This window comes from Acomys minous (genome assembly GCF_964271855.1).
Source record: "Acomys minous genome assembly, chromosome: 15".
NCBI lineage: Eukaryota > Metazoa > Chordata > Mammalia > Rodentia > Muridae > Acomys > Acomys minous.
This window is the reverse complement of record NC_140497.1, coordinates 80,001,016-80,027,450: the sequence shown is the minus strand read 5'-3', so window position 1 is coordinate 80,027,450 and position 26,435 is coordinate 80,001,016. Positions and strand designations below refer to the sequence as shown.

General features: G+C 42.3%; 1 long non-coding RNA gene across 1 annotated transcript in view; it reads right to left on the bottom strand.

Annotated features, from left to right (window-relative positions):
- Positions 1–4,129: 4,129 nt before the first annotated feature.
- The window catches only part of LOC311584044, a 64,272-nt gene continuing 41,966 nt past the window's right edge, over positions 4,130–26,435 (bottom strand). Inside the window, exon 3 of the long non-coding RNA XR_014774767.1 lies at positions 4,130–4,171. This is a non-coding gene — a long non-coding RNA (uncharacterized lncRNA). The remainder of the gene's footprint in view (positions 4,172–26,435) is intronic.

Genomic DNA, 26,435 nt, shown 5'->3' with positions numbered 1-26,435 from the left:
TTACCTTTGAACCTTCCTAGTATACATCTGTGTGGATACTATCTTACATGCATGCAATGCGAATATTTAAATACTGGTATCTCTGAGAGCCCCTTTAAGGCCCCGCCCCAATCAAGAACCACCCAGCTCCAATCAAAATAGGCCTTATAACATATACTGTTCAGTCTTCTTGGCCTAATACAGGAAGAGAGACAAGTGTTGTTTGGATGAAGAAATATGACATCTCATAATTTAGCAATCTGAAAGCAAAAAAAGGTTACAAGGAGACAAAGACAAACATATCCAGCCCACAGACTATTTCAGGAGGCTAGGAATGACTTTGACTTAGGGTTTTAATTTAGAGGTATGTGTCCAGGGTCTAAGTCCTCCCTGCCATTGATAGACTTGACCGGCAGGCAAGAATCTTCCCTGTCACAACATCTGAGCAGCTAAGTAATGCCCGGTGCCACCTGAGTGGAAATCTCTCTGCACGCCGCCGCCAGCAGAAGGCAGTGTCACTCATCCCAATCAGAGTAATTGCGCACCCAGAGCAGCCAGGGAGGAAAGGGAAGGGAAGGCCTGTCTACAGGCAACAATGAAGCTTCATTTAACCTCAGCAGAGCAGACAGCTGCTATCACTCCTCCCCGGCTCTCTCTGTGAGATTCCAGCGTCAAAACAGCTCCTCGTTTGCAATGTAAGACAATCTCCTTACATCTAAAAAGACACTGCCACAAGTCAATAGACTATAGATTGCACTTGGAAATGGTCGCATCTTAACTAAAAGCCTGCCTGCTTTCCCCAGGAGGCCAGGCTCCGCTCCCCCTCTTTTAATAATTTGTATGTTTAGGTGTTCGGTCAATTTACTCTACACTTGTAATGTCTTATAGGCAAGACCATCAATCAGACTCAGTGTGACAAAAATATCCTGCTACAATATTACAGGTTATTAAAGGGATGATGGGAACAGGCTGCATGCATTTACTGGGGCTTTTTTTTTTTTTCCTCATTTCAGAGAAACTGTCATGGGCCTAAACTGGTGATTCATCTTCTCTACCTGCTCAACAGGTGGCTGCCAAAAGTGGACTTTGATGAGCTACCTTCATGCATCTTTTATCTTACTGAGCACCCCCATCCAGGTTCCTTTCTTCTCTCCCTTCACTTTGTTACCCTGAAAATAGCACAGCTTGTAGAAAGAGCTGCGTGAAGCACCCCACCACCGCCCCCCACCCCCCACCCTACCTCCGGATCACTTTCAGCTAGGTGCCTGCAAGACAAATGACACTCTGGGGAGTCTCACAAGGTATATATGTTTCTATCATTCTCCTGCGTGGAGGGTGTGTGGCTGTGTGGTCACCCAGACATTGGGGGTTGGAGGAGGGGGCGGAGGAGCTCTTATTTCAGGACCAAATCTTGGGCCACGTACAAAAAGTGTTCATAAATGGAAATGGATTTTGTAACCTTTCCAACTCACAGGGGTTGTTTGATGGCCCGGCTCGCTCTTCTTTCAGGTTTAAAAAAAAAAAAAACCCTCAAAATAACAACGTGGTTGGCATTGCTTTGTTTTTTTCTCAGTTTAGAGCTGGAATGGGCAGTGGCATCAAAGGTGTGTGTGTGTCACAACACAACACTTTCTTGCAGCCTTGGACAGCTCTTCTTTCCTCCTCCCTTACCAGGCTTGAACAAGCAACACGATTTTTTTTTTTAGAGAAAGCCTTGATTTTCTCCCCTTCTCTTTCTTATTGTGTTTAATTCAATTCTTAAACTTCAGCATACTTAACAGTGATCTGTCCAAGCATATAGCCTATCCAGAAGACTGAAGCTAAGGATCTCTGTCACGGTTGCACAAACGATCAAAATAACACTTTGAGGGCAAAGCCGTCAAGGTCAGCCATGTGGAGGCCCAGGTTCATATTACCACAGCCCAGGCGTATGGTAAGAAGCCTGACATCCGGGAAGAAATGCTGCATTCAAGACACAGCCCTGTGTTTGGGAGGAAAGTGACATCGCAATGGAGAAACCAGTATGTGTTTGTGTAGTTCGTTCATTGTTTTGCTGTTGTGTTTGTATTTGAATGGGTGGTTTGGTTTTCTTGTTTTAACTTTAGGTCAAACATTTCAGCCCTGCCTCTTTCTCACTCGTCTCTAGTGACAAAAAGCCACCATATGCTCCTGGGTCCGCAAATAGACTATTTTGTTTCTTTTCAAATTATTAGAAAAACAATAGTTCATTACAACATTCTTTTTTGAGTCTCTCTATGGAGCTTTGGCTGGCCCAGAACTTGTTATGTCCTGGAATGTGTAGAGATCTGCCTGCCTCTGCTTCCCGAGTGCGGGGATAAAAGGCGTGCATCCCCATATCCTAGCGCATATCCCAACACTTCTTAAAATAGATCCACAGGATAACTAACAACAAGAGCCCTTCCCCTGTGAGCTGTGGAAATGTGTGTGTGTGTGTGTGTGTGTGTGTGTGTGTGTGTGTGTGTGTGTGCATGCGATATAGGAATGCAGACGTAAGTGTATGATTCCTACCTAGATAAGCGTCCATTTTCCCCCTAAGATGAATGCATTTCATTAGAAATCACAAAGGAGTGTTGTAACCAGCTGTTGTTTCTGATGCTCTTCACAACAGAAGGACCATGTGACTCAATTCATCTGAAAATGTGTACCCTAGGAAATCTCCCAACGTGGTTCCCCCAATGCGCAGAGTTGTGGGTCTTCCAGTCTTCTGGGGCTTCTGTCTCCGCCCATCTCTCCTAAATGCCTTGTTACTGTTAGAAATACCCAGATGTCAAATGAAAGCAAAGTATCAAAACAAAAGTAACCACTCATTTCGTTAGAGACAAAAACAAATCTAGTCATAACCTTGAGTATTAATTACTTTAGGGACCTGCTCCAATTGCTTGATTTTTGCAGATGCAAAGTAATACACTTAACGAGAGAGAGAGAGAGAGAGAGAGAGAGAGACAGCAGACAGACAGGCCAGGAGGCATGGTGGTCCATGTCTTTAATCCAGTGCTCAGGAGGCAGAGGCAAGTGTATCTCTGTGAGTTCAAAGCCTGTCTACAGAGCAAGTTCCAGGACAGTAAGGGCTACACAGAGAAACCCTGTCTCAAGAAGAAAGAAGAAAAAAACAAAGAAGGAGAAAAGCATATGAAGTCCAACTTAGATCCACTGGCTGCTCTAAGCTGCTCTGTGGCTTTCTTTCCCTTGGCTGAGTCCTGTTAGATCTAATTCCTTGTGGTCAATAGAGGGGCAAATCTAGCACAAATGACCCTGAGTTAAGGGGCTTCTCTTACCCGCATTGGTTATTGCAAAGAAGAATTAACATCTTTAGTAAATTAAGTACTCCTATTACATGTTCCATAAAATGTTAACATAAATGCCAGCACACACACACACACACACACACACACACACGCATTCACAGAGTTCTATAAAAGTAAAAACATCTCTGATTGACGTGACTGTTTTTAGGGATCACAAGTAGACCTAGTTTAGAAAATACTCAGTTTCTGTACTATTCTACTTTCGTCACGATCTGACATACATAGAGCACAGCCAAGTGTCACTGTTTTTCCTTCCCTTGGTCTGTTCTTCCTGCATTTCAAACACTGCAAGTTCATTCTATAACGAGTGCCCTGGTTGATAATTTGAAGTTGAAACTACATAAAGACCAATGCTTCTTACCTAAGAACTAATCAAAACAGTTTGAAGGGGGAACAGCTATGACTCATATGTCTGGGTACCTGGCCCTCGTTTGCTAGAATTGTCTGAGGAAGAGGGGGATCGTTGGAGGAGGTGTGTCACTGGGGTGAGCTTTGAGATTTCAAAACTCTGACACCATTCCCACTTGGCTCTCTTGGCCTCATGGTTGTGGATGAAGATGTGAGCTCTCAGCCTGCTGCCATGCTCCCCACCATCATGGCCCTGGACTCGCCCTCTGAAACTATGAACCCAAAATAAACTCTTCTATAAGTTGCCTTGGTCTCAGCTTCTTGTCACACCAATAGGAACAAACAGCATTTCCACTTCTGGTTCTTGCATAACAAAACAGGAGCCCGGTGCGTGGAATTAGAAGCATCTGACCTCAGCCACCAAGCAAAGATGTACCGTGGAATGGAAGAAAGAAGCAATCCCTATGGCTGCCCTTCCCAAGGTGGCTCTCAGGAGGTGGATATGCCGTCAACTGGGTCTGCAACACGCACATGAAGTGAGAGTTTAGAGTCTGAAATACACCATTTGTGAGCCCTCGGCCAAGGTGGGATGGTCTTGTCTTATCCAACGTTTGTGAGGGGTTTTCCATTTGCCTTTGTGTACCCTGGGTCCTAACAAGAGGCCTCTGCACGGAAATAGCAAAAGTGAGACATCTCGGGGTGTGACCATCACAAGACTCTGCTCCCTTCTGACACCATCACAGTTCCAGATGGTTCCTAACACCACCCTGAGTTTCCAAAATCTGCTGACAGTATCACAGAACTTTCTGAAGGCTGCTGTGCTAATAGTTATATTTTGTTACAAGGAAGGGATACAATTTTTTTTTAATTTAATTTTATTTTTAGTTACACTTGTGTGTTTGGGCACATGTGTTCAGAGTCTCACACAGGCTGGGAAGGGGGCATCAGATCCCCTGGAACTGGAATTGTTGTATATAAAAATTAAGGGCAATGGTAGATAGAAGGTATCAGGCGGCAGACGTTGTGTTATATGGAGTTTATTAAGTGAGCATGGGGGGAGAGGGAAAGGGGGCATGGGTACCCCAGAGAGAGAGAGAAAGTAGAGAAAGAGGAAGAGGGAGGATAGAGAGGAGAGGAGTAGAGAGATAGAGAGAGGGGGAGAGAGAGAGGGAGGTGGAGAGAGGGGGAGAGAGAGAGAGAGAGAGAGAGAGAGAGAGAGAGAGAGAGAGAGAGGAGAAGAGAGAGAGAGGGAGGTAGAGAGAGGGAGAGAGAGAGAGGGAGAGAGAGAGGGAGGGGGAGAGAGAGGGAGGGAGGTAAAGAGAGGGAGAGAGAAAGAGAGGGAGGTAGAGAGAAGGGGAGAGTAGTAGAGAGAGAGCTACATGGAGGTTTGTCCTTTCATATGGCCCTGGGCAGGGCCACACCCTCATGGCAGGTAAGCAGTGACATCACAGGTAGGCAGACTAAAGCAGAATCCTAACAGGAGTGACAGGCACTTGTAAGCCACCCACTATGGGTGCCTAGACCTAAACTTGGGTGAGCTTCAAGAACGCGAAGTTCTTGAGTGACTAACTACTGAGCCATCTCTCCAGACCAACGGTCCAAATTTAAATCAGCCAAGGAAAGAGAGAGGGTAGGGATGAAAACTCTCAGCTCAGTTTCCCTGTCTCCTGGATGTGCGACACTATCCACATTGATACCCAACAGAAACCACCATTGCCAGTCAGGAGCACTGGTCCACGCATTCCTAGCCAAAGTTCCTGTGACGACCTCATCACAGAAAAATTACCTGGTTAAAAATCAGCCTACAAGTCAAATAATACAGGTGACCCAAATCCCATACTGTAAATCACATAGCTTGCCTTGTGGGGTGGCTGACCTCCACCCCCAAAACTAGACACTCTGATCCGGAATGACACTGATGCCTCCACAGAATTCAGGGTTAAAAGTCTCTTTGACTAAGGCCGAATTCTTTCCCACACAGCCCCCAATTTAAATCTAACACGTTTGGCTAAGTTCCTCCATGAATCAACTTAAAGAAAGGACTTTTGTTAACATATTATTTACTCTAGTAGAATTAAAATATTGTAACACTGCATCTTAATGCATGCTTATTTTTTTTCTTCTTCAGTTTACACAAACTTCTGTAGCAAACTCCTATTGCCAATGGGTAAGGGAGAAAGAACACTGGGTGAAGGCTGAAGTTGTGGTTAAATTTGTCAAATGTGCTTGTGCTTTCTGGTAAGTACCTACTCATAAGGGCACTAATGTAGATTCCTACGGTCCCATAACAAATTGATACAAAAAAAATGGCTTGGAACAAAAGAAATTTACTCTCTCATAATTCTAAATGACACAAATCCAAAATCAAAGTGTCTTCAGTGTTGCATCCCTCCTAAGGGCCTGGAAGAGACCCCTCCCTCATCTCTCCCAGGTGGCATTCTGTCACTACCCTGGCTTTTGGTCTCTGTCCTACTTTTGGGGTCCCTGTCCTACTTTTGGGGTCCCTTTCCTTCCCTTTCCAGTATCAATGTCATCTCTTCTGTCTCTGGGATACCTGTCAATGGATTTGGGACCCACTCTCATAGCCCGGGATTTTTATCACCTGAGGATGCTTGGCCTAATGACATCTGCAAGAAGCATTTGCCAAGTAAGGTCATATTCCCATGTTCCCCAGGTAATGGTCTGATCATATCTTTGGAGGAATCAACCATTCAATCCCCTCCAGGGAACGCTTGATAACGAAGGACAAGCACACAATTTGGAGTAAGAACTGAGTTCTAATCCTGGCTCTCCTCCGCAGTGCCCTTTCTTCTGCCCAGCTGCTTCCCACTTCCAGGGATCTCTGGGAAGCTTCTCATGACGCTCGCTTCATCAAGCCCGGTGTGTGCACATGCAGGCGTGCTGATAATGGCTGCATCTATATTGTTGACACTCAGAAAGATTTCTCACACGACCTAACAAATGCCCCACGCCTCCTCTTCTTTGAAAGTAGCCTCCCAACTAAAGTTGCACTGCCGGCACATCAGGAAAAGCCTGGTCACCCCCATCAATTATTCCAAGTCCATACTCCACTACTGTTAAACATTTAGAATGTCGACCCTGACAACTTCCACACCAGTGAGCACTATAGCCCAGGGATCATAAATTTCATATATATATTTATATAAAGGTATAGGTTTATATATCATAAATTATATGTTTGTAAAAATAACATGTTATGAATATTTCTATTATGATGTATGCTTAAAATGCCATCATGTTTATGTATTATGCTGACATTAATGTCTATATTAATAAATTATTGAAGATATGTGCTTATAAGATTATAGATGCATTTGCACTTTTAAGTTTTTGATAGATATTATAAAATTAATAAATGTTAATAAGCAGTAAATGGGAAAAACTTGTTTGTAAATATCAAATTTTTGAACATGAATCAGTGTGTAAGAGACAGTAGGTTCTTGCACTCATAGATAAACACAAGAGGAACCAGGAATGTTAAGCACACAGGGTTCCCCCTTCAAAAGGAGGGGTACAAGACCTGTTATCTACCCAGAAAGCTGGGAGTGGATGTGGTTAATAGCCTGGTGACCTTTGTGCTATCTGCGTGGCCAAGACCACATCAGACCCTCCCCCAAGCCCTTATCATGAGCTTGTCAATCTATAGAACATACATTTATGGAGTCACATGGAGTCAATCTATAGAACCTGTCTTTATGGAGTCAGTCTATATAATTTATCCTTATGGACCCCTACAATCCTTCCTCCTCCTCTTGCTGGGGTGAAAGGTCCCCTGGCTCTGCCTATAGGTGTTATTTTTACATTTTCTTCTCTTTTCTTGTTTGTGTGTGTAGTGCGTGTGAGTGTACATGTTTGTGGTAGGCACATCAGGTGCCTTTCTTACTCTACCTTATATTTGGAGGCAGGGGCTTTATGTGGTCCTGGAGATGGCTGATTCAGTCAGACTGGCCAGCAGGCCCGGGGTTCCTCCTGTCTCTGGCTCCCCTTTGCTGAGATTACAGGTGTGACTAGCTCTGCCCAGCTTTTGTTTATGTGTGGGTGGTGGGGCTTTGAATTCATGTCCTCCTGTTTATGTGGCAGTCAATTCACTGACTAAGCCATCTCATCAGTCCCCCATTTTGAGTTTCCCAATAGCTATGTTTAAAAAGTAAAAAGAAACAGAAAAAAATATTAGGGTCTGGAAAGGTGCTCAGTGGCAGATTGTGGGTGGCCCTGCTTTCAATCTGCAGTACTATAAGTAAGTATTATTTCAATAATACAATTTGTATTAAAAAATAGTACCCTTCCAAGGTTCAATTTACATAAAAAAATTATCAATAAAGAATTCTAAGTTCTAGCTTCCATACTAAGAAATCTGGTACGTGATTTAAACTCAGTACCTGTCAATTCAAAAGTAAAATTCTTTTGGGGCAGGGTGAGGGTTCGAGACAAGGTTTCTCTGTGTAGCCGTGGCTGTCCTAGACTCGCTTTGTAGACCAGGCTGGCCTCAAGCTCACAGAGATCTACCTGCCTCTGCCTCCTGAGTGATAGGATTAAAGGCGTGCGCCACCAAGCCTGGCTATAAGTGAATTTCTTGAACAGTATTCTGAGTTCATAAAATATGCAGCTTTGAAAAAGAGACCTACAGGTGATGTCAAGTCCAATATATCCAAAAGTCTCTGTGTATATGAAGCCAACATATGTATATTAAAGTAAATTAAGTGACATGAAGTAAAGCAGTTAATTTTGGTCACGTTAGTCACATGTGACTAGGTACCAGCTAGTCTAGAGCAGTGATTCTCAACCTTCCTGATGTACAGACCCTTTAGTACAGTTCCTCATGGTGTGGTAACTCCCAACTATAAAATTATTTTGTTGCTACTTGCTAACTGTAATTTTGCTACTGTTATGAAGCATAGTGTGAGTCTCTGTGTTTTTCTGATGCTCTTAGGCAGGCCCTGTGAAAGAAAAGTCCTTCAACTTCCCCCGGGGGGTCGGGACCCACAGGTTGAGAACCACTGCTCTAGATACAGAGTCTGTACTCAAAGTTTTCTAGGACACAGTAAAGAGAGGCTTAAAGTGGCTGGGAAGTGTTGGAGAGATCCAGCATAGATAATTGTGCAAGGCAGTTCCCGTGCCAAGAAATTAACTATTGTTAATATGTATAAAATCAACTACTCAGCACCAGCTTCAGATTTCTACGATTTGCAGGCTAGAGAGACGGCTCAGCAGTTAAGGAGGCGCAAGTTCGGTTCCCAGTGCCCACCTCCGGTGGCTCGCTAGTGCCTTCCTATCCAGCCTCGGCAGTTCTGTCACCCACCTCTGGCCTCTGTGCACACCTTCGTACACACAGACATACAACAAATCAAAATAACCTTTTTGAAAAAGAAAATTATAATTTCCAGAAGTACAGAGCTGGGAAAATGGCAGACAGAAAAATAAATAAATAAATAAAGATCACTTCGTAAGAAAGATGGAGTCCCACCTGTGTGCCAGCAGCCTCGGGCCATTGCTGTAGGGCCATCCACCTCTGCCCTTAGAAGCTAAACAAGAGCTCCCCTCCTCCCGTACACCTCCACCTAAAGGCTGATGGCCATTTCTCTCAAGTTGTTGATCTGGATTCCTGTCTCTCCTAATCCAAGATGTGATTAAATTGAATTGCTTTCTAAGTCTGTTACATACTTTACATGTAATGTCCTTACTATTGGGTTTAAATACAACTTCAGTAAGATAGACTAATTGATTCGTTTAATTTCATTTTCCATTCTTTCAGTTGAAGCCTCTTGGACTTGCTGTGTAAAGTGATATGTAAATTGGGGCTTGGACGCGAGAGCTCCTGGCGGTTTTTTCCAGCGGGCTCAAGCATTACTTGGAACTACTTAAGAGAGTGATTTCAAGGAATTTGGCCGCTGCTTGTGCATCTGTGTGATTAACCATGGTGTGTACAGAAATACGTGTGCAAAATGCACTCAAAATCAATTTATATTATCTAGTGATGTATATCAAACCATGACTGTGCTTCTCCCATGATCTGCCAGGCCCTTATGCTTAATATAAAGTACAATGGGATTCTATAGGCCACATAAGTTTCCACAGAAGGAAAAAGGCAGAGATAGGTGACAAGAGAGAAATCAGTCACCAACAACTACTATGTGTCAATGGTCTTGTTAGGCAAGTGCCTAGCCTTGGGTTTGATCCCCAGTGGGAGAAAACACAAAAGAAAAAATAATTTGTAAGATAAAAGCCCAACAATCACCATCCATCGATTGAACGGGTCAGGAAGCACAGCAGCTACTTTGAAGTACTACTTAGTTAACTGTGGGGAAGACACTGTGCTCAGTACTTTAACTGGACTATGCCATTAGGGATTTGGTTAGAAACTTTCAGAGATGGGATGAAAGGATGGCTCGGTAGTTATGAGCACTGGCTGCTTTTCCACAGGACCTGAGTTCCATTCCCAGCAGCCACATGGCAGCTCACAACCATCGTAACTCTGGTTCCAAGGAATAGGAAGCTTTCTTCTGGCATCTGTGGGCAGTTCATACATAGGGTATGTAGACTACATGCCAGCAAAACACTCATATGCTTAAAATAAAAATAAACAGATCTCAAAAAAAATTAAAGAAAAGAAACTTCATGATCCTTAGTCCTCAAAGGTAAATTGCTTACTCTCCCTAAGATTATTTTGAAAACAGAAATGATAGTCCTCAGAAATGCTGGCTGCTTAGAGTACCAGGTTTGAGTACCAGGTTTGAGTCCCTGCACACACACTGTGACTTAAAACCATCGGTAGCTTCAGTTCCAGATGATCTGCCTCCCTCTTTTAGCCTCCACAGGTACCAGGCACATGTGCGGTGCACAGACATACATGTTTGCAAGACACCCATACACATAAAATAATAATAATACTTTTAAATGATGCTTTCTGAGAATGTAAAAGATGAAACAAAAAAGTCTTTATATTTGAAGGGTTTAAAATTTGAGTTTCAAAGGTTGGTATCAACAGGCAATGTCTTTATATATATATTAAAGTCAAAGGAACTTAGTTTTCTGTTTTTGTTATTCACAAGTCCTGGTTGCACACAATTCTACAACACAGAAGATAGAAATGAGCTGATTTAAAAGTAACTATAAGTAACTATGTTCTTAGTCCTCAACTTCTTCCTTCCAAACAAACGCCATTTCTCTGGGTTCCTAGAAGATCACAGATTCCACAGTGTGAATCTAATCTCTCAGAGGTCATCACCGCTTCTCCCTGAAGTGTAGCCCGCACAAGAACAGCACAGGCAATTTCACCGCTCACCACAGTTAATATATTTCAGTAAGATCAAAGCATAGTTTACAGGAAATTGCTATACTATTGATGTCATGGATGAGGAAATCAGTACATGAGATAGCCAGGCCCTAGAAAACTGTCCTCTTTTTTGAGATAACATTAACACTGTGAGTGCTGTGGCTGAGCTTTCCCAGTGGAGAAGGCATGTGAAGGCAGGTTAGTAGCCGCAGCTGTCAGAGAGGGGCTCCCTAGAGCTGAAACACCATTGAGGATATGAGATAAGCTTTCAACAAGCTGTGTAAGTAGCTTTATTTAGAATTTGACTTTGCTTTTAAAGGAGAAGGCATCTACATTGGCCAACTAGGGCAAGAGTAAAACAGCACAGATTGGTGACTTCACAGCAACGTGCATGGCACTGCAGCAGTAGATGAGAGCTGTGTTCTGATCCACAGGCCAAGAGAAAGAGGACTACCATATTTTCCAGCATATTAAGATGACCCCCGACTTTAACTTTAACTTTTCCAGTTAAAAGATAGAATTTGGAATATACTCACAGTATAAGACTACCCCTCTTCCAATACACACCCTGTGTAGCCGACTCAGGTTACAAACTCTATCTTTCAACTGGAAAAGTTACAGTTCGGGGTCATCTTATATGCCAGGAAAATACGGTACGCCTAGCATGGGCTTTTGAAACCTCAAAGACCATCCCTAGTGACACACTTCCTCTAAAAAGCCACCATCTACTCCAACAAGGCCACACCTCCTAATCCTTCTAATCCTGTCAAAGACTTCCACTCTCTGTTGACTAAGCATTCAAAGATATGAGCCTATGGTGGCCACTGTCCTTCAAACCACAACAGTATATTTATGTGAAATTATAACACTATCGGAATAAAGTCCAATGCTTATTATCTCATTTAAACCAAAGTCTTACCTCCAAATACACTCCTATTGCTAGTTAGACCCTCAGCTCACAAAGTATGGAGGGGGCATAGTTCAGTCTTCAGCAGCATGCAAAGATGAAGCCTAATCTTAATTTCAGCTATGGCTTCTCGGGCACTTTTTAATCAATAAGAATCAAGAGCTAAATAATAATAATGTAAGAGCTTTCAGGTTTCCTGTATTCTGGAAGGAGTTCAGCTTTGTAGCTTTGTGTGTGGAGAGCATGAAAACCAAGCTTACATTCCCACGTTTAAGCCACATGCAGAAAGGCAATGAATTCCCAAAGGTACTGAGTACATTAAAGAGGATTCCAGTGGCGCTGTTGGAAAGGGAGGGTGTTGAAGAGATACTATTTTCACTGAGGTGTACCATGTCCCTTTCCCACCTCGTAGGAGAGAGATGCAACAAAATTTTAACAAGTGGTCCCAGGAATTTTATAGACCTAAACACTAGAGCCTGACTCTCAGTGAGCTAAGTGGAAAGACTGCTACTAAGTCAAATCTTAGCAAAGAGTCAGCAGGAAGGGGCTTCCTAGGAGAGGAGTGAACACTCCAAAGAGGACCATCCTACAGCGTGTGTAGTCTCAACAGAGAAGCAGGCCAATAGATGTTCTGGAAGCTGCAGTCAGAGGCCCCCAGTGCAGAACCTCTGGTGAACTCACCAAAGGCCCCATGGGAAGCAATGCAAGCAAAACTGTGCACCTGCTATGTAGTCACCCACTGTCTGATTCCAGTTTGATTTTTACTTACATACTTTACCTAGCTTAGTTACTTTGCTGTTGCTGTGATAAGATGCCATGACCTAGGACACTTATAAAAGAGAGCATTGGACTGAGTTTCATAGAGTTAGAGCCCATGATGGCAGAGCAAAGGAATGGCAGCTGGAATAGCATGGTGCCTTTCTAGACATAGGATGTGATTTCTCAGAGATTGCTACAGCTATTGATACTATGTCAACACCTGCTTCTAGCTACTCAAAGACATCTCTGTTATAATAGACTGCAAAACTTTGTGCCTTGCTTGGGCCCCATTCAGCTGTGTTGACTTTAAAAAGTCAATAGGACATTAACAAATGCTACCAAAGAGATAGTTGATAACCATTTGTGCAATGGGCTTATCATTTCTCCATCTACCTTTAGAGCTCTGTGTCACCATATGACTGAGCGCAGGTGTGTTGGTCAGCGTTCCACTGCTGTGACAAAGTTACTAGGTAGACTAACTCGTAAAGAAGAAAGCCTTATTTCCTACTTAAAGCCACCAAGGTTTCTCCCTGGCTTTACGCCTGTGGAAAGGCAGCACACCAAGGTAGATCTGCATTTTAGAGGAAAGACTTGCTAGCTCATGGTAGCCAAGAAGCAAAAAGAAAGAGAAAGGGTCATGGTTGCAGTGCCATCTTCAAGGGCACGTCCAGTGATCTGCATTTCTTCCCCTGAGTCTCCTCTCCTAATTGACATTCAGAAAAATCTACTGAGAGGCTCCACCTCCTAATAGCCCCAGAGATTGCCAACCAAGCCTCTGGCACAAGAGGATTTTGGGAACACTCCATAGTCAAATGATTTACCAATCCATTCTTGCCTCCAAAAGGCTCAACTCCATCTCGACGTGCAAAGTACGTTTAGTCCGTCTCCAGGAATTCCCAAGCAGTTCAGAATCACTGAAAAGCTCAAGTCCAAAGTCTCCTAATAGAAAAGGTGAACACTTATGTGAGCCACCACACACACACACACACACACACACACACACACACACACACACACACACGAATAGATTACACTATACAGTCTCCAGTCATGCTCAAAATGGAGAGATCTTAAAAAGACAAAGAATGAGTCGAACCCAACAAGATGCAAACTACTGACTTGTGTAACCGGTGTCTGATATCTGGGGGGCATGTGATAGTGAGTTGTGAACCCTGAATGGCTGGGGGAATTCTGATTCGTGTGTAGCCTTGCTGTCTCCAGCGCACATGGCTTCCCATTAGCTGGATCTGATTTCCATCAGTACCTTTTCTCAGATCATCTAATATTCCTCACGTGAATATTTCTAGGGGCTCCACTGCCGCTTCAGCCTCCCTCTCCTGGCTTCACACATTGCCTAGGAGCAGCAGTTTGTACCAACTGTAATGCTGCTTTACCGTGACTACATTCCCTCGCTTTCCTTGGAAGTTTTAGTGGACAGCTCTGCTGCTTCCAAACTCTTACACTCACAGAACCAGAATCATGCGAATGACACCGAGATCTCCTGACCACAAGAACTGTACCCAAACCCATTCGAACTATAACTATAGAACTCTCTGGGTACGTGAACAGCTGAACACAGGGAAAGAAACTTATGGGCAACAGTTCCTGAAACATCCCCCCCCCTGCCCCCCCTCCCCGCCCATGAACTTGGCACTCTGGGACTCTCTGCTCCAAGCAAAGCATTTTGAGATGAATTTCTACTTTCACACCCTTGAACTCGTGATGCTTGGTGGTGTCTGGCTATTTCCTTAGATGCCCTCCCACAGAACGTTCTTCTGGCTGCCTGGCCAGGGTACTCAGCATCCTTATAATAATGGCACTAACGCCTTTAGTCACTGCGCCATCCCTGGCTGTAACTTCACATGTCCTTTTCTGACAAAAACTCAACCTTTTCCAAATCTCCCTGCGCTGCCTGTAAATCTGATCAGAAGCAGCCAGGAGTACCCAAGCCACTTCCTGAGCATTGTGTAGCCTTCAGATTTCTTCCACCAAATTAACTGGTTCATCTCTCTTAAAGTCATCCTCTAATAGTCTCCAAAAAAAACGTAAACAAGTTATCTTCCGAAATGCAACACAATGGTGCACTTCCTGACAAAGCTCTCACTCCCGTATAAACCTGCATGAGTTTGGCCTTTATTGTTCACATTCCTACCAGAATTCTAGTTTTCTGAACTCCCACCAGAACCACCCATTAAGCTCAGCTCACAACACCCTAAGCTTTTTCTAACCTGTTACTCCAAATTTTCTTTTTTTTCCTCTCCCCATTAATTTATTTATTTAATCACTTTACAGAATGATTACAGCCCCCTCTTTCTTCTCCTCCCAGTCCCATCCTCTTACCTTCCTCTTCCCATTCCCCCATCCCCTTCTCCTCAGAGAAAGGGAGACTTCCCATGGGTACCAACCCACCCTGGCACATCAATTTACAGCAGGAATAAGTGAATCCTCTCCCACTGAGGCCAGACAAAGCAGCCTAACTATGGGAAAGGACTCCAGAGGCAGACAACAGAGTCAGAGGGAGCCCTGTTCCAATCCTTAAGGGACCCACACGAGGAACAGGCTGCACATCTGCTACATTTATAGAGGGAGGTCTAGGCCCAGCCCATGCATGCTCTTTGGTTAGTGCTTTACTCTCTGTGAACCCTCATGGGCCCAGGTTAGTTTACTCTGTAAGTCTTCTTGTGGTGTTCTTGACCCCCCTCAATCCTTCCTCCCACTCTTCCACAAGACTCCCCAAGCTCAGCCTATTGTTTGTCTATGGGTCCCTACATCTGTTTCCATCAGCTGCTGGATGAAGCCTCTCAGAAGACACATATGCTAGTCTCCTGTCGGCAAGCATAGTAAAGTATCATTAATAGTGTCTGTCAAGAGTTGGCTCTCTCCCAGCGGCTAGGTCTCAAGTTGGGCCAGTCACTGGTTGGCCATTCCCTCAATCGCTGCTCATATCCACCCCACAAACCAATTCCAAACATCTTACACTAACAGTGTAAGATCTAGTCCCAGAAATTACCTGACTTCTTGGTATCAATGCTTTGTGTTAGTCAGCCTTCTCTCATTGTGACAAGACAGCTGATATAAATCAACATGAAAGATGGGAAGATTAATTTGGGTTTACGGGTTGCATGGGTTTCAGTTCCTGGTCACTTGGTTTATGGCGAGGCTGAACACTCCAGCAGGGGTGGAGTGAAGGAATAAAGCCGTTTGCCTCAAGGTAGCCTGGAGTGGTTGAGGGACACCTGGGCTCCAATATCTCCTTTGAGGGCATGTTCCTGAGGATTCTGACTTCCTCCCACTAGGCCCTAGCCTCTAACATTTCTTCTACCCCTCAGAGTATTGCCATGGGCTGCTTGACAGCCAACCCTGTATGGAGAATGCTTTATAGTAAAACTGTAGCATCAAGCTAGCCTGCTGTGTAATGAAAAGCAGGTCGCCCAGGCATCCATGGTCAAGACACCATCAGTTAGTCAATGCAGATACAAAACAATCTTGTTGGACAACAGTTTACCACAGATGCAAGCATGAACCCCATCACAACCAGAAAAACTTCTAACCTGAGCCTGCTGCATAAGCATCTCTGTCTATGCTATCTATTTTTACTTTGTGGCAGAGAAGAAAAAAACAAAACAAAAACAAACACTTAACTCCTGTAAGCAGAAACCCTCAAAGGATTTCTGCATGAAGGCAGGAGCAACAACTGATTAGCATAACGAAGGAGATAAAATTACTTAAGTTTCACCGATCCTAGTGGTTGACAGCAATGTGTTCAGGATTGAGCTGGCTAATTGTCAAATCTAAGTAGATTCTTGAGCTTTGAATATGTCTTTGAAAATTTTTATCTGTTCCTAAGCATTTCTTCTGACCTTCTGAAAATGCCAATAGTTTCTAGACTTTGCTAGAATCTCCTGGTTGTAGTATTTTAAATGCAGATTTAATTTCATCAAAGCACTCATGATAAATTATAATGAAAAAAAAAAAAGCCAAATGAAGAGCACATTGTTTCTCTTCAAAAGCTAGGTTCTCAACTGAATGTGTGAGTAGAAAACTAACAGCTTAAGAAAGACTTCTTGCTGAACCAGTCTGACCACATTGCTGAGAAGCTGCCTCCAATATATGGGACCCTGGGAACTGTTTTGTATATTTGTTCAACAACAAATATCTAAAAGGAAATAAAACGTTCAAGAGCAGATTAACTGAGCTAATTTATGGTTTCCTAATTTAGCAAAGCTGCTAAAGTGAAGGCGGTTCTATGAATTACAGCCACATGTTTATGCTGGGTTTTGATCCCATAGATACGATTTTTTTTTCCAGCTGAACCAGGAACATGCTCTGACATCTCTGCCCATGAAGGGACAGACTAAGAGAGAAGCAGACTAGTAAATGCCCTCCTCTGTGCATCCCCAGGGAGCCTTCTGCTAATATTATACGTTGCAACAACATTGCTGAAATGGTTTATTAGTGACGTCGAAACAGAGTGAATGCTACATCTAATGATAATAACAATAAAGGTTATTTATATGCTGCCTTACTGCCAGCTGGCTTTAGCTACACTTAAAACACGGCAACACAGAATAAGACCGGGACCAGCTGCCTTCCGATATGAGAAAGAGTCAGAATGATGTGTCCCAGGAAAACTGAACTGCAGACCACGGCTCAGCGCGTGTGAATTTACACACTTGCATGCTCACTCTTCTTTTTTTGCAGACTTTGAAAGGTAACCATGAGCATGCCAAGCCATCATTTTAGGTCAAAGGAAATTCTGGAAAAGGAAGAATGGCACAGAAGGAGAAACCCAGACGGCAGGGTGATAGTAACCGCCACTTTTTTGGATAGAATAGTAACTTGCAAATTCTATCCAGCAGCTAAACACTCACTATCGTATCTTCTTGGTCTCCAACCCTATGTCTGAGGTCAAATATGGCTGGGAAAGTATGCTTCAAGCTAAATGACTTACAGTTAAAAACACACATCCATGCAGAGTCTTCATGGGAATGTAGATTTGGTAATGTATATCTACCAAAAGGTCAGCTCCCAAAGTGGAACATCTTTCTACTCTTGGGCACTCTGCCCTAGCTCACTCTTATCCAAGACAATCACACACACACATACACGCACAAACACAAACACACACATACACACCTAAAATCATTTCTACAGGAAGATGCATTTTATTTGGGGGTCGGCCTTTATATGTGACTCCAAACTATAGTGATTTCCATTTTCTCTGATGGACTCTAATATAGGAGAGCCTTACTTATTGGATGGAATGGTGGATGTGGGAATGCAAGTTTGGATGAGCTGGGTGGAGACAATTACTTTAAGTAAGACAGATCCAAGGAAAAGCCAAAACTGGGAAATACAGAGACTGTGGATAAATGATAAACAAACAAACAAATAAGTAAATGCCAGTATCAGGGCCCAGTAGAGCCTTACAGAGAGATATGCAAAGAGTTTGCATCGTAGAGTTGCCTCTTTACAAGCCTTCATCTCTCTTCCCCATGTATGCTCAAGACACATGCCGGATGGAGTCAATTTTTATCTTAAAAGTGTTTGGTCACACTTGAAGGTGGTAGGTAGGTATGGGTGAATAAGAGTACAAAAAGACAAATGTTAAGATAGACTTTGTATGTAGCATAAAATATAATTTCACACAAGACCCCCTCAAAAAAAGCATCTGATTTTTCATTCTGTGTGTGTGTGCACACATGCATGCGTATGCACAGGTGCCTGTAGGTGGGTGGGTGTGCACGGGTGTGCAGGTATGTGAGGTGTGTACGTGTGTGTGTGTGTGTGTGTGTGTGTGTGTGTGTGTGTGTGTTTGATAGCATTACCTTGTTATCATTTGACAGAATCTAGAAGTCCCATGGGAGACAACTCTCTGGGCGCATCTCTGCTGGGTTGTCTTGATTATGTTAATTAAGGTGGGAAGCTCCTCCCCGGATGTGAGCAGCTCCATCCAAAGAACCAAGGTTAAAAAAAAAAATGAGAAAGTGAACTAAGCATTGCGTTCATTGTATTTGTTGACCACAGATGCACCGTGACCAGCTCCTGCCCTGTGCACCCCACAATGGACTGAGCCCTTGAACTGTGGACTAAAATAAACCTGTCCTTCCATAAGATGTCAGGTACTTTGCCATATCAGCAAGAAAAGTAGTCTCTTGTTTGAACTGTCAAGCACCTAAGGTCTTCAGAACTCTTATACACAGAAAGCACCAGGGATCTTGTGGTACAAAAAGCAACGAAAGACAACCCCCCCTTTCCTATTTGTTTGTCAATATCGGAGTGTCTAGGGAACAAAGTTATTGCCTACCCCTGAAGCAGTGAGGGCCCAGGCCTGTGGAGTGCTTTTACAGATACAGCATAGAACTGTCTCTAGAAAGCGTAATAAAGGGTTTTTTTTTTTAATGGTTTTATTTTGGTTTATAATCAGCTGGGTCATTTGCTATTCAGCATGATAAACATTTTAAGGATAGAAATTAACTCTCATTAGGCTCCGACCCTCAGTGCCCAGAATAACACATGAGCTACAGCAGGAATTTAATAAACAGTTGATAAATGAGGCGTTAATATTGTGGATCATTTCTCTCCCCTCCTTCTCCACTGCTTATCAGTGCTGGTCCATCCCCAACACCCCCTCCTTGGCTACACATTTTTGTACTTTTCTGCAATTAAAGATGACCGTTGAGCAACCAGCCTTGTCAACCATGAAATCTCAAAGATTGCTACTAAAAGTTCAACAAATGCAATGAGAAGTTCACAGGATATCCAATGTTGGGTAAATTCACAATGAAAGACCTGAGGGATGTTTTCTCAGGTGTGAAAGATTAAACTGTAGAGCTGTTGGTTTTATTTTATTATTTTCACTTAGCCTCTGACTCAACGTGTTCTTTTTAGAGTCAATCTGAAAATTATACTTAACTCAGAAACATGTACAAATATCAGGCACTTGGGAATTTACTGCTGCAAAACAATTCTCTTTGCACAGTATATGATCTCATCAGAAAGCCTGATTGAATTATGCCGAGATAATTTCAGTCTCCCTGCTCGTCAATCTACATTCAACTAATGAGAGGCTTCATTGCAGTTGCTAAGAGACAATGTTGATTATAGAAACGGAAAAATATACAAGTTGAAATAATGCTGACATTTTTAATCTGAGACATCCCCATCTAAAAAGGCTTTCTGTTCCAATTAGGATGATTTAGTGCATTCAATAACTAAAGAGCTGCGTGTGTGTGTGTGTGTGTGTGTGTGTGTGTGTGTGTGTGTGTGTATGTGCATGTGTGTGTTCATTTGTGTAAGTATGTATTTGTTTTCTTATACTGTGTTTGTATTTGTGTTCTAACAAAAGGACTGGAAATCACAATAGCCTGCAGAAGACAGGATTGTATTTCTTTCTCTCAAAAAATTCAGGGAGAACTGGTGTAATAACCCATCAGCATTAATGGAATCTTCAATAGTTCCATTTTTTTTTTATAATTTCATGTATAAGCACTGCATCTACATCCCTCCCACACCTCCTCTTCCCCATCAAACTCTTCTCCTCCAAAATTCATGATCTCCTCTTCAATTATTGTTACATGTAGTGTACATAAATATATTCACATGCATAATTACCTTTTATGCATTTTTTTAACCTTTTCAAACATGTGCACAGTGTATTTTGATTGTATCCTCCCTGACTCATCTTCCTATGTTCCCTAACAAATCCATGGCTTCTTTTTTTTTTTTTTTTATGACACACCGAGTCTAGTGCAGCACGTGTTCCCATAAGTATAGGGCCATCACTGGAACATAGGCAAATCTACCAGAAACCATTCTTGGGGGGGGGGGGAAGAAACCTAACACTCCCTAGCATCCTTCAAGTGTCAGTGCTCCCCAGCTCCCCCTCCATGCTGAAACTCTGACTGAATCAATACTGTATTGGTCTTATGCAGACAACTACATCCGCTATGAGTTCATGAGTGCATCAGTCCTGTCATGTCCAAACGGTCACATTTTTTCAGCACTCCTCTCCATCCTCTTAGAAATCTTTGCACAGCTTCTTCCAAGATGTTCCTTGAGCCTTAGGGTGAGGGAGTGTGATGCAGTTATTCATTTAGGGCTGAGCATTCTATAAACACTTACTCTCTGTACTTTAACCAGTTCTGAGTCAAAAAGGGGGCAGGGGGCTGAAATAGGTATAGAAATATAAATTTAGAAGGCAGTATGATATGATGTTTCTTAAGCAAAAGATAAGTAGTAAGTTCATCCACTTGGAGCCTGTGAGCTCCAATCATGGGTTCTTACCAGATTTACCATGGGTTTCCTTCTGTAGAGCCTATCTTAAATCCGATCAGACAGTGGTTGGTTACCCCTATAACATTTGTGCCACTGTATCACCCACAGGCATATTTTGTCATACCAGTCATTATTGGTTCACAGGTACGTAAGACTGTTAAGGGTTTTTATCGCCTAGCAGCCTGCATAGAATTGTCCAGTCTATGAAAGCCAGCCAATAGGACAAAAGCTTCCTGATCTGTACAAACTTTATTTCTCCATGGTCTGTGGCCACCGTGTGTGATGTCTTTAACAATGGGATCCTTCAAGACCAATGACAATATCCTGTATTGTCTTAGGGGGAATCCGGAAACTTCTGACAAACAACTCAAAGGAAGGTATCACATCTTACACTGGGTTTTTTGTTGAATAAACTGGATTCTGAAAGGAACATTATCTCCTCATGTAGGGTAACTCCAATTAAACCCAATAGATAGATAGATAGATAGATAGATAGATAGATAGATAGATAGATATAATTTATGGATACTTAAAAAACAATAGATTCCATATGGCTTCTTCAAATACCCTCAGTATTAGTTACACCTGCCACGTTCCTTCTCTGTTTCACCTTCCCATCCCCTCATTTAAATCCCCTATTATTCTTTTTCTCCTTCATATCTCCTGATTTTTATTGCTCTCCTCCCTTAAGCTCGCCCCCCCCCCCTTTCTGGCTCTTTTCCACTTTCTTAGCTTCTAGAGGGATCCCAAATTAAACACACAAATCTAAAGACTTGAAATTAGAACAAGCATTGAAGAAAGCATAAGCTCTTCTCCATTATGAAATAAGGTGCCGGAGAGACGGGATAGAGGTTAAGAGCACTGGCTTCTGAAATGAGATGAGTATTTTTCCATCTAAAACCTCAGAAGACGGGATATTCACATTCCAGCCAGCAGGAGGCAGAATGGTCCCATCAGAGGTTTTATTCAGGTTCTTGAGTTCATGCTATAGATATTGCATGTATCATTGATCCTGTTGCATTAATCATAAGTAATTTGGCCGTAACTGACCACAAAAGGAGATTGGGCTATAATTTTAAGCTATACATTCAAGTAAGAAAACACACACACACACACACACGTGTGTGTGTGTGTGTGTGTGTGTGTGTGTGTGTGTATCCTTTATAAGCATCTCATTAAATGGAATTTGTATCAATTACTTTTCTGTTGTAATAAAACACCATAACCAAAGACAACTTAAGGAGATAGATTTTATTTGGCTTATTGTTCCAAGACAAAAGTCCATGATGACAGAGTGCAGGCTTGCAACAAGCAACAATCATGGCAAAAGGACCAGGAAGCCAAGAACTCACATCTTTAATTGCAAGCACAAAGCAGAGAGATCCAACAGAAAATGGCCAAACGATTTTCATCTCAAAGTCTGCCTCCGGGAACATCTTCTCTACAGTGAAGTCATACTTCCTAAATCTCCCCAAACAGCTTACCAACTGGGGCTGGCCCACGTGGGTCACTCTCATTCTCTTTCAAGCCACTCAGAATCAAAAGCGTCAAAAGACCAAAGTGAGAATTCATTAGGGGGATTGACTTGGTTATGGCATTTAAGAAGTCACACAAGGATGTCAGGAAGTTGGAGAACCGTAGGACTTAGTAGCACAGCTCAGTCCGAGGCCCAAAACCAAAGCCAATAAAACTAGGCAAACAGACTCTGTAACTCTCAGTGTGAGGTCATAAGTCTATGGGCTGAGGCAAGGGAGGAGAGGGCTGTCCTGTGTTCCAGAGTGCAAAAGCCACAGAACCTGGAGTTGTAAAAGCCAAGGACAGGAGGGAGCCACTCCAGCTCTGAAACAGAAAGAGCAAGACTCCTTTTCCCTTACGCGTTTGTTCCGCCAGACTCGTAGCTCACTGGATGTTGTCCACACCGAGGGCAGACCTTCCATTCCTAAAGACAGCATGTGAAAAGACGGAATCAGGGGTCCCATGGAATTAAAACCCCAGCAAGCTAAGTTATACTTAGTTTTAAGTTAGAGAACAATCTTTGAATCAATGTTCCATGCTCCGGGCCCACGGTTTTCCATCACTGTGTCTATTGAACAGGAAAAAGCAGGAAGCCGTCAAACTGTGGCTCATTTTCAACGACAATCTGAGACATTTGTGTTTAATCCTGTAAGGAATAGGAAGCTGATAGAATGTGGTCTCTCTTCCTTTCTTCCTACCTTTCTTCATTTTTCTCCAGATTATAACATCATATAAAATGGACTAAAATAGAAATAAGCTATGATACTACTGTGCTGCCTACCGACTGGTGTAAACTGACTGCTAGCACTGGATAGGTGTCGCCTCAGGGAAAAACCATACAATAGAGTCACTCCTCTACAGAGACTGCTCTCCTAAATTCACAGTAGAGATATTTTAGTGATTTTATTGAAGTGTGACAGGCATACAATAAACTACATGCATTCGAACAGCACATTTGTTGATAACGTATAAGAAAAAGCATCTTGCTAAGTTTTGACATAAATATACCCTTGTGGTCTCATCACAAAATCAAAACCATGCACAAGTTTTCAGTATTTATATTAATTTAGTCACATGGTACGTACTGTTGTTTTTTTTTTTAACTAACTTCTTTCCTTCAGTAGAAGAAAGACCTTCAAATTTTCAACTATGTTTTATATTAATGTATTCATTTTTACCGCCAAGCAATATTTCATTCTTTCTTTAGCCAGTCACTAGTCAATGAGCATTTAGATTTCCTTTTTGAGACTGTGACAACTAAAGCTAACATGAACTTGTATGGAGTCTCTATACATTGATCCAATTGAGAACAAAGAGTGCAAACATTTGCTAACTATGCATTTAACTTCTAAAGAATTTGCCAACTCTGCCAGAGTAGTTACATCATCTTGTATTTTCACCAGAAGACAATGAGTCACTCCAGATTCTAATCAAGTGTGACGCGGTGGGTTTTCGGACACTCTGACATTTTGTGGGGAGGTAGCACTGGAATTCAGGTGTGCCTTTCCCTAGTGACCAGTGACAATGAGCATCTTCCCAGGCTCTCACTTGCCATCTGTGTGGGCTCCCCGGGAAAGAGTCTATTAGAGTAGCTTACCTAATTGCCATAAGGTTAGTTAGTAGTCGTGATGGTGGCAAACTCCAGACATCCCTTGTATAAGATGGATCTGTCTTTATCAGACATTCAATTTGCAAATGTTTCCTTCTAGTCTCTGTTATCTTTTTATTCTCTTTTAATACTGTTTCTATGAAAAATCTAACATTAGGGTTTTTTCTTTCATATATCATAGTTTTAATGTTGCTTAAAATATTATATTTTCTGTTTTCATTCTGCAATTTTTAGAGTTTTAGGTTTTATATTTATGGCCATAGTCCATTTTTATCTAATTCTACTTTGTTGGAGGAAAGTCCAGCTGTGTTTTCAAATGCTGATTCCAGTGCCTCCAGATCTGGTTGCCACCCTGCCATAGTATTGTTATGAGTGCTGGACTCGCTCTAGTAATCCTGTGATGATTGTGATAAGGATGTTCCTCCAATTGTCCCTTATTGGCTAAATAAAGATGCTGAGGAAGAGAGGGAGCCAGAGTTTTAGGTTCCCAGGCTTGGGTTCAAAAGATGAGAGGAGACGGGAGAAGGCAGGAGGGAGCGGGAGGAGAGGACGCCAGAGAGAGGAGTTCTGAGAAGGCGAGATGGGGATGAGCTCATGGCTGTAGGAGCAGACTGATGGAGCAGAAGCCGTCCCAGGAGGCATCAGGTTGGCAAGTGATTGGTTTTTATGTGGTTTTAAAGGTACTAGGATTAGGGTAGCTCAAAATCTGCCCAGCATAGTGCTTATAGCTTAAAAACAAATCATAGTCTCTCTGTGTCAATCACTGGGAAACAAACTGATTAAAAAAAAAAAGCTACTGCTGAAATATTTACTATATTGATTAATATAGAAAGAAGAATTCTTTCTATACTAGTTAGTAGTGAAAGGTACATATCCAAATCTATTGTTGAGCATGTGTATGACTAACCATTTTAGCAACAACATTTGTTAAGAAAAACTATCCTTTCTTCACTATGTTGCCTTTAAAACTTAGAATCAGTATTGATTACCCACATATGAGTGAGTCGATTTCTAGACTCTCTATCTGATTTCATTAATCAGGGTACCTATCATTATACCAATACCACACTTTCCTGATTGATATAGCTTTACAATAAGTCTGTGGGTGGTTTAGGATAAGCCCGCCAATTGCGTTCTTTTGCGATGGTATTTTATCTAGTCTACTTCCTTTTCATTTCCATATGGACTTCCAAATTGACTTGTCAATTTCTACCGTATGCCTGTTGGGATTGTGTTAAATACATGGATTGATTTGGGCACAATTAATATGCTAATATAGTCTTCCAACTCATAAGCAGAGTATATATTTCCATTTAGCTATGTCTTCTTTAATTTCTCTCAGAATAATGTATAATTGTCAGTGTATAGGCTATGCACATCTTTTGTAATATTTATCCCTAGGTATGTCATATGTCTTACTCCATTTGAACTGGGTTCTTTATCATCATTTTAATTTAAGGATCTTCCTTGTTAGTGTCTAGAAATGTGGATTAGATATGATTTGGGGGAACTACGTTTAAATGGAATTTTCATAAAATAACTAAGATTCCAAATGGACAGGCAGCTGTTAGGGAAGCCCCGCCCACATCTCACAGTGCCCTTTAGTCCTGTGTTTACTCAGCAAAGCCATGCTGCACGCTGTTTTTACTGCTCACATTATTTTAGGGTGTTACTACACGCACAATTCAATCAATTTTTATAGATTCACAGAGATGTAAATACCCCCACAGTCAGCTTTGAAACATTTCTTCCCCTCCTCAAAGACACGCCCTATCCTCCAGCAGGCGTCATGGTTCACCCCAACCCGAGGAGCCACCACCCCTACTTTTCACCTCACCTTGTATTTCAGTTTCTTTGGTTTCCGTCCTTCAGGAGTGTATTTTCCTCCCAGACAGCAAATAACAAGTGTGACGTTTCAAGCTGACTGCAGGAATAGTTTCCTGATTCTAAAAGGGAAACTATGCCAGGATTTTTCTCTCCTTATGCTGTTTTCTCTACTAGGATGCCTTCATCCCTGACAGCCTGGCTAGCTACTGAGCAGGAAAGCTGAACCTCCCTTCAAAAGAATAGGTTACTAAAATGTTCTTCTTAAAAAGTAATCATACTTTTAAGAACTGGATTTTAAAATGGTTCGTCTTTAAATAGAATGGAAACAGAAGCTGTGAAGCAGATTTGGCACCAGGGTGGTAAGTCAGCTTCGCTGGGTCCGGGAAATGCTAGGGATGTACTAACGTTCTCATTTATTCAGTGGCAGAAAAATACAAAGCCAGACACTAACGATGGTTAAAAATCTTATTCAGTTACACTGCTGTAACAGGAATAAGACTTCAATCCAGAATTCCATTTGTTCCCATTACATAGACATTGCTGAATGTTTTAAAGAAAGCATGAGAGACAGAGCTTGACAGAGACAGGTAAGTA